The sequence below is a fragment of the Penaeus monodon genome, chromosome 7 (assembly GCF_015228065.2).
Source record: "Penaeus monodon isolate SGIC_2016 chromosome 7, NSTDA_Pmon_1, whole genome shotgun sequence".
In the NCBI taxonomy this organism is placed as follows: domain Eukaryota; kingdom Metazoa; phylum Arthropoda; class Malacostraca; order Decapoda; family Penaeidae; genus Penaeus; species Penaeus monodon.
The window spans coordinates 30,621,686-30,632,085 of record NC_051392.1 but is presented as its reverse complement, the minus strand read 5'-3'; the positions used below and the strand labels follow the sequence as shown (position 1 = coordinate 30,632,085).

Below are 10,400 nucleotides of genomic sequence, written 5' to 3'. Positions count from 1 at the left end.
TTAAATAACATTATTGCATTACAGATAACAGGAGGAGCTGGCTTTGTGGGTTCACATCTGGTTGATCGTTTGATGATGGAGGGGCAAGAAAGTAATTGTGGTGGACAACTTTTTCACAGGACGTAAAAGAAATGTGGAGCATTGGATTGGCCATGAAAACTTTGAGCTCATCCATCATGATATTGTGAACCCTCTCTACATTGAGGTTGATCAAGTAAGTCAAATTGGGATGGTTTATAGGGTTCTTCTAATAACTTGTGTTCTACTTTGTTAAAGGACTGATTCTTAAAGTGAAATACTGTATAGTGTAAATAGTTTCAACTCTCCAGATCTACCACTTGGCAAGCCCAGCCTCACCACCACACTACATGTACAACCCAGTCAAGACCATCAAGACCAATACAGTTGGGACAATAAATATGCTTGGTGAGGCTTTCATTTTGTTTGTCTGAATAAATGGTATTAAGAGAAGGTGAGTGTAAATGGAAGGTCTTATATATATATATATACATATATATATATATATATATATATATATATATATATATATATATATATATATATATATATATATATATATATATATATACACACACACACACAAATTCTTTTAAATTATTTAAAGGTTGCTTATTTACCATTAGAAAAAAAGAATATGTCTGTGTGTCTCTCTGTATGTCTGTCTGTATGTAGTATGTATGTATGTATGTATGTATGTATGTATGTATGTATGTATGTATGTATGTATGTATGTATGTATTGTATATATATAATATATATATATATATATATATATATATATATATCTATATATATTATATATTATATATATTTATATATATTTATATGTAACACGTGCGCACGCGCGCACATCACACACACACACACACACACACACACACACACACACACACACACACACACACACACACACACACACACACACACACACACACACACACACACACACACACACACACACACACACACACCCACACACACACACACACACACACCACACACCACACACACACCACACACACACACACACACACACACACACTTGGTGTGTGTATGTGTGTGTATGTGTGTGTATGTGTGTGTATGTGTGTGTATGTGTGTGTATGTGTGTGTATGTGTGTGTATGTGTGTGTATGTGTGTGTGTGTGGTATGTGTGGTGTGTGTGTGTGGTATGTGTGGTGTGTGTGTGGTATGTGTGGTGTGTGTGTGTGGTATGTGTGTGTGTGTGTGTGTGTGTGTGTGTGTGTGTGTGTGTGTGTTGTGTGTGTGTGTTGTGTGTGTGTATGTACATGTATATGTACATGTACATTTACATGTATATAATATAATATATATATATATATATCTATATATAATTCTATACTATCTATTTTATATTATTATTCTTTATTTCATATACATATATATTATATTCATTTTATATATTACATACATATTATCATCTTTATCTATACATAATCTATATGTTATTTTTATTCTAAAATTATTATATATCATATATATATATATATATAAAATACCTACATACCTACTATTATATATATATATATCTATTATATTTTATATTATGACTATATATATATCTTATATATTTATTATTATTAAGGCCGCGGTTGGTCGAATGGTTAGAGCGTCGGACTCGAGACTGTCACGACGACAATCTGGGTTCGGGGGTTCGAGTCGCCGCCCGCCGCGTTGTTTCCCTTGGGAAAGGGAAATTTGCTCTCGATTGCCTGCCTAGCCACTGGTGGCCAAGCTCAAGTCAGTGCTGCCCCCAACACCGGATAAAATAGAGAGAATGATTACCTAAAAAGGTAAGACCAGCACTCTCCGTGGAAAGGAACTGGGGACCCTACCACGTACTCACTCCAAGGCATCACAACGTGAAAACTGCAATTGAGTATCATGCTGTGACCACGGGGGCTCAGACATGACCAAACCGTTAAATGATGATGATATATTATGGGGCCGGGGTGGCCAAATAGTTAGAGCGTCGGACTCAAGACTGTCACGACGCCAATCTGAGTTCGGGGGTTTGAGTCACCGGCGGCACGTTTTTCCCCTTTTGGCGGGAACTTCACCTCGATTGCTTGCCTAGCCGTTTGGTGGATAAGCCAGCCCAAGTCTGTCCCGGGGTAAATGAAAAAAAAAAAACGGGGGAGGCAATGGCAACCACCGCTCTAAATTGCCAAGAAACTCATGGAAGCCCACGATCGTCAGGCTGCGGTGGCCGAATAGTTGAGTTTCGAACTCAACACTGTCATGACGGCAATCTGAGTTCGAGGGTGCGAGTCACCGGCCGGCGAGTTGGTCCCTTGGGCAAGGAACTTAAACCTCGAGTGCCTACCGAGCCACTGGTGCCCAAGCCAGCCCAAGTCAGTGCTGGTCCCAAGCCCGGATAAAATGGAGAATGATTCCCTAAAAAGGTAACACCGGCACTCTCCCTGGAAAGGAACTGGGGACCCTACCACGTACTCCTCCAAGAGCATCACAACATAAAAAACTACAATTAAGTATCATGTATTGGCTGTGAACCCGACCTAATAGGGCCACTGAGTTTAGTGAAGAAACTCAATCTGCATTTGGTACCTATGGATATGAAAATCTTAGGGGTTTGGGTATACAGCCTCCGTTAATATGTAGCCAAAAAACTGCTTAAGGGGAATGGTCGGAGATGATTCACTGCAGGTACACAGTGGAACCCGAAGAGACCCCGGAGTGGAGTTCAGGCTCCTATATTGGAGTAAAATTCTTTTATGGAACCCAGATGCGTTTAAACCCGGACGGCACATTTGAATATGAGTTCTTGGGCAAAGAAATTGGCAGTAGGCAAAAGCAGGAGAGACATGGCAATGGCCGAGGAAAGCAAAAGTGAGGAAAGTAAGGAGAAGGACCAGCAATCCGATGAGGATGAACACGCGCCACCGAGGATGCTGCAGAGGTGAGGCTGCAGAAGACGAGGCTGCAGAAGGCGAGGCTGCAGAAAGGGGGGGCTGCAGAAGGCGAGGCTGCAAAGGCAAGGCTGCAGAGCTCCATCAGGACTGAGAATGTTTTGTTTTGATATCTGATTAGTCGGATATGTGGCCGAGTGGTTAGAGCATCGGACTCAAGACTGCACGACGGCAATCTGAGTTCGGGGGTTTGGTCACCGGGCCCAGCGCGTTGTTCCCTTGGGCAAGGAACTTCACCTCGACTGCCTACTTAGCCACTGGTGGCCAAGCCAACCCAAGTCATGCTGGTCCCAAGCCCGGAAAAATAGAGAGAATGAATACCTAAAAGGTAACACCGGCACTCTCTCCGGGGAAAGGAACTGGGGACCCCCACCATGTACTCACTCCAAGCATCACAACATGAAAACTACAATTAAGTATCATGCTGTGACCACGGCGGCTCAGACATGAACCTCCGGAAAAAAAAAAAAAAAAAGAGAAAAAAATAAAAAAGAAGAAAGAAAGAAAAAAGAAAAACAGAGAGAAAGAAAGAAAAAGAAAGAAAAAGAGAAAGAAAAAAAGAAAGAAAGAAAGAAAAAAAGAAAGAAAGAAAAAAAAGAAAAAACATTACACACACACACAAAAATATATATATATATTGTATATAATGTATATATTATTGTATATGTTATGTTATATATATATATTGTATATATATGTATATGTAATGTTATGTATATGTGTTATATTGTGTATATATTGTGTATATATTGTTATATATATTTTATGTATATATTGTATATATATGTATATGTATATGTATAAAATTATTATATATATATATATATTATATATATATATATTATAAAATATATATCACACGGCAATCTGATTTTTGAGGGTTTTAGTCACTGGGTGGCGCTTTTTTTCCCTTTGGGGAAAATTTCACCTTGATTGCCTACCTAGAAATGACATATCGCCTTGAGAAGTCTAGCGCATGTGTCGTAGGGGAGTCACCGCCGTGGCGTAAACCGCGGTTGATTAAGAAGGGCATCCAATCAGGCAAGGGTGGCACTGCCATATAACCTCTCAGTAATGAATTGAGAGAGGCCTATGTCCTGCAGTGGAATGAATGGCTGTTAAAAAAAGAAAAAAAAAAAAAATTAAATATATATAAATATATATAAATTATATATATATGTATATATATATTATTTGTATTATATTAATAATATGTATATATGTATATATATATGTAAAATTTATCTATATATGTATATATGTATATATATAAAGTTATATGTATATAATTTTATTTATATATAATTATTATATGTATATATAATATATATATATTATATATATATATATATAAAAATCATAATATATATCTATATATCTATATATATCTCTATTTTATTCTCTATTATCTCTATATATATTCTCTATATATCTATCTATTATCGTTCTATATATTATATATATCTATTATATTTCTATTATTATTATATCTTCTTATCTATATTATATTGTATTATTTTATTATGTATATATATATCTATTTTGTATTTTAATTGTATCTTATTTAATTGTTATATCTATAATTTTATATATATTATGTTCTATCTATGTGTTTATATATATATATCTTATATATAAAATTAAATATTTTATACTACATACCCAAAATACATACATACATCTACTACAACATACATCATACATACACACCCACCACACACACACACCCACACACACACCCACACACACACCACACACACACACCACACACCCCACCACACACACACACAATATATTTTATATTTATATAGTATATAATATATTATGTATTATATATATAAATTTTGTTATATATATATATTATGTATTATATTATTATGTATATATATATATTATGTATTAAAATATATTATGTATATATATATTATGTATATTATTATATATATATATATATATATATATATATTATGTATATATTTATTTGTATATTATATAATTTTGTTATCTCTTTTATATCTTATGTATTTCTATATCTTATGTATATATCTATCTCTTATGTTTTCTATTATATATCTATTATGTATATATTATATATATATATGTTTATATATATTTCTCTCCTATTATTCTCTTTCTCTTTATATCTTTATATCTCTATATATTCTGTATATATCTATTTATTATATTTATTATTACGTATTATATATTAAAATTATATTTTTTTATTATATCCTATATATATCTATATATCTATATATATCTATTATCTCTCTATTTATCTATTATATTCTTGTTTATATAATATATATTATGTATTACTCTATACCTTATTATATTATATTATATCTATTCTATATCTAATCGTATCTCTATTCTATATTAATATTTTCTTAGAGAGTGTAAATATTAAGTTTTAAGTTTTAAAGTATCAAATTAAACTAGGAACTCAACTGTGTTTGACTTTACAGGCCTTGCAAAACGTGTTGGTGCGAGGGTGTTGATTGCCAGCACCTCAGAAGTGTATGGAGACCCGGAAGTGCATCCTCAGACAGAGAATTACTGGGGTCATGTCAATCCTATAGGTGAGTCATTATTCTGAAAAATAAATTTTTTCATATTTTTTTTTTTTTTTCAGAAGCCTGTATTTTGAATTAGAAGTAGCTAATATTGATAGGTGTGATATAAATATGAAATATGATGAATATTTCTTACATTGATACTGGCTAAAGAATTACTTATATTGATGTTTTTTTTTATATAATTTTTGGTATTTATCAACAACAATTAATTGTAGATTATATAAAGCATAACGTCTTTATATATTCCTGGATTTTTAATTTTTGGAATGGAGGATATTTCTGATGAATAAATCACACATATGGTAACTTCCTTGAAATAGGGAAAGATTTATGTTAGGGTCTGATCATTCAAAATTTCTGCGAATCAGTGTTCATTGATAAGTCTTGGTCAGAGCTGGCTGAAAGTGATTCCTTAATATTCTCGTTAAGTCTGATTTGATTTTATTTGTCTTTTACTGATTTTGTTTGTAGGGTTGCAGATAGTATTTGAATGGTGTACAATTTTAAAGCTGTGATGATGAGTTGTTTGCCTGCCATTTCGGTTATTTTGCAGGACCACGGGCATGTTATGATGAAGCTAAGAGAGTATCAGAGACTTTGGCATACTCGTATGAAAACAAGAGAAAATCGAGGTGAGAGTGGCACGCATATTCAACACCTATGGTCCTCGGATGCATATGAATGATGGCAGAGTTGTGTCCAATTTCATTCTTCAGGCTCTCACTGGCCAGGATATTACAGTAAGTTCTTGTTTATTTTATGAAATAGTTGTAATAGTTGTAGTGATAAGTCTGCATATGGTTAAGCAAGTAGCTGAACAAAGAGAAAAAGTAGGAATCAGTTTTGTTATGCAAGTCAGTTTTGATACATTTTTTTGGTGGCAGGTTTATGGACATGGGCAGCAAACAAGGTCATTCCAGTATGTCAGTTGATCTTGTTGATGGCTTAATTAAACTCCAGAGTTCTAATTACTCCCAGCCGTTAATCTTGGGAACCCTGATGAACATACTATTGAAGGTTGGTGACTTATATGCAGTTAATCTATACATTCCTGCTATTATATTTGTTATTGCCAGAGGCTCACCAGTGTTCTTTTATGTATTTTTAATAATTGTCTTCTTTTATATGACCAGAATTTGCCACTGATCATTCATAAGATGGTTGGCGGGAAAAGTAAGATAATTCACAAAGATGCTGTTGAAGATGATCCCCAGCGTCGAAAGCCTGACATCACACGCGCAAATCACATCTTGGCTGGCAACCTGTTGTGAGTTTAATTTGTACACCTCAGTGGGATTTGCTTGCTTGCTTAGTGTGGTAGAATGGAAAATTACAGATACAATATATATATAAATGGAAACCAATTGTGGGGAAAGAGACTTCTTTTTTCCATATTCTGGTCCTATCCTTTTTGACCCTCTCACATTCTTATATTACATGTAGATACATGGATAGATACAGATAGATACACCCCAACACACACACAACCCATTGCACTCATACATACTACAAACATACACACACATACACATATACATACACCCTACATGTGCACATGCACATGCACCCTGCACATGTACCTGCACATGTACATGCACATGCACATGCACCTGTACATGCACATGCACATACACACACATATGCATACATATACACATATCATATACATATCATACAGGCATATATATGTATATATACACATACATATACACATAAACACAAACACACACAGACCTATATATACACATACTACACATTACACATCATAAAAACTCACATATGAGTACACATATATGTACATATATACATGTACACATATATGTACACATACATGTACACATACATGTACACATACACACACCACACACACACACACACCACACACACCACACACACCACAAACACACACACACACACACACATGTAACACACATGTACACACACATACATGTACACCACACACACCATACACACACACATGTACACCACACATGTACACACACACATGCACACACACATGCCAACACACACACACATGTACACACACACATGTACACACACCACACACACCATGCACACACACACACACACTGCACCACACACACACACATGCACACACACACACACACACACCACACACACCCACAAACACAAACCAACACACACACACCCACACACACACCCCACCCCCATGCACACACCACACACACACACGCACACACACACAACACACACACAACACCACATACACCCCACAAAACACACACATGCACACACACACCACACACACACACACACAACACTGCACACACACCCATGACAACCACACACATGACACACACACACATGCACACACACAGCACAACACACACATGTCACACACCACATGCACACACAACACACACACATGCACAGCACACGCACACACACAGCCACACATGCACCACACACATGCACACACACATGCACCCCACACACAATTTCCACACACACCACAACACAAAACACACACAACACACACACCCACCACACACACACACCACACACAACACAAAACACACACACACACACACAAACACATACCACAAAACACACACACCCACACACACACACACACACACACACACCACCACACAAACACAACAAACACACAGACACATCACACAACACACACACAAACACAACACAAAACACAAACACACTACACACACACAAAACACACACACACACACCCACCAAAACACACACACACACACACACACACACACACACAACAAAACCAACACACACAAACACACACAAAAAAGAAAACAGTAAGAAAAAGAAAGGATTTATAAGAAGTTAGAAAATTTAAAACAAAAAACACAAACAAAAACAACACGAAAAAAAAAAAATAAAAAAAAGTATAGATGTAATATGATGTACTACATTTGACAGACATAAACATATATATAAAATATGTATATGTATGTATATGTATATGTTTATGTATGTGTAATGTATGTATATGTATGTATATGTATATGTATGTATATGTTATGTACATGTATGTAACACAGACATAAACATATATATACATATGTTTTATGTATGTATATGTATATGTTTATGTATGTATTTGTATCTGTATATGTATATGTATGTATATGGGATTGTATGTATATGTATGTACATGTATTACACACACACACACACACCACACACACACACACACACCACACACCACACACACACACCTGTCACACACAACATGTAACCCACATGTCACACACACACACACACACACACATTACACACCACACATGTACACACACACCCTGTACCACACATGTACACACACATGTACACCACACCACACACACACACACATACACACCCCACACACACACACCACACAAAGTACATAGATGACTATGCATGTACCATAGACACAGACATAAACATATATATCATATGTATATGTATGTATTTGTATATGTATGTGTATGTATGTATATGTATGTATATGTATATGTAAAATGTATGTATATGTATATTTATATGTATATTTATATGTGTGTAATGGGATATGTATATATATGTGTATATGTATTATGTGTGTGTGTGTGTGTTGTGTGTGTGGGGTGTGTATGTGTATGTGTATGTTTTGTGTGGTGTGTGTGTGTGTGTGTGTGTGTGTGTGTGTGTGTGTGTGGTGTGTGTGTGGGGGTGGGGTGTGGTGTGTGTGGTGTGTGTGTGTATATGTATTTATGTATATATATGTATGTGTATGTATGTTGTGTAGTTGTATGTTTGTGTGTATGAATGTATGTATGTGAAAATGCATGTGATATGCACGGTATGCTCAAACATGAGCATACCGTTAATTGATTGTATTGATATAATGTATATGTATATAATGTTATGTATATAATGTATATGAAATATAATGTATATGTATATGTATAGGGTATATGTATTGTAATATGTATATTTATTGTATATGTATATGTATATGTATATTTTATTAATTATATATGTATCGAATGTAATAGGTGATTTGTGGCTTAGCTTTATTATATTTTTTCTCTTTTTCAGGTACCACTTGAGAAAGGCATTGAAAAGACTGTAGAATATTTCCGAAAAGAGCTGATGAGATAAAGACACTCTGAGCGAATTTGCACTATCCCCTAAGGGAAAAGCTTCGGTGTGATGAGCATCACGGGGGGAGGATTATACTGTCTGTAAGACAATTATATTCAGAGTTGATTGGGAGAGGAGTATGCTTTTTTAATTAGAAAAAGAAAATAGTTATGTTCAGGAATCATTTGTATAAACATTTAGCATTAGGTGCTGATGTAACACAAAAAGTTATAACCTGAAATGGGAAGAACTACAGCAAGTAAGCTTTGAAATTGTACTAGGTGTATTAGGTCATTTTCATATAGAAACATATAAAAAAGTAAATAAGAGTAGATGATCTTTGATATGTTATTTTTAAATCTTATTTTTAAAGTACTTAACCCTTATTGCTAAAATGGTTGAAGTCAATTATTGCATTATAACCTAGCCCGATTTCTTGGTATAGAATTAGTTTACTGTGATTTTTTTACTGGCACTATTGAGTATTCTTATGAAACTGTTACATTTGGGGAAACTTTACTAGAAGTTGATATCCTTTCTCTTGATGCTGTAATATACTTGCGTATGGAAAATTTGTAAACCAGATAATAGACTTGAAGGAGAAAGAGAACTATAGTCAGCAGTATATGCAGGTTATGTGAGACAAAAGTTAGGGACATTATATTAATTATTTCTTCTATTTGAATATGATTTTTGTTGTTATTATTATTATTATTTGTTGTTGTT

The 10,400-nt window shown here is 34.6% G+C and overlaps 1 pseudogene; it reads left to right on the top strand.

The window, feature by feature from the left end:
• The window catches only part of LOC119575589, an 11,559-nt pseudogene extending 1,867 nt beyond the window's left edge, over window positions 1-9,692 (top strand).
• Window positions 9,693-10,400: the final 708 nt, after the last annotated feature.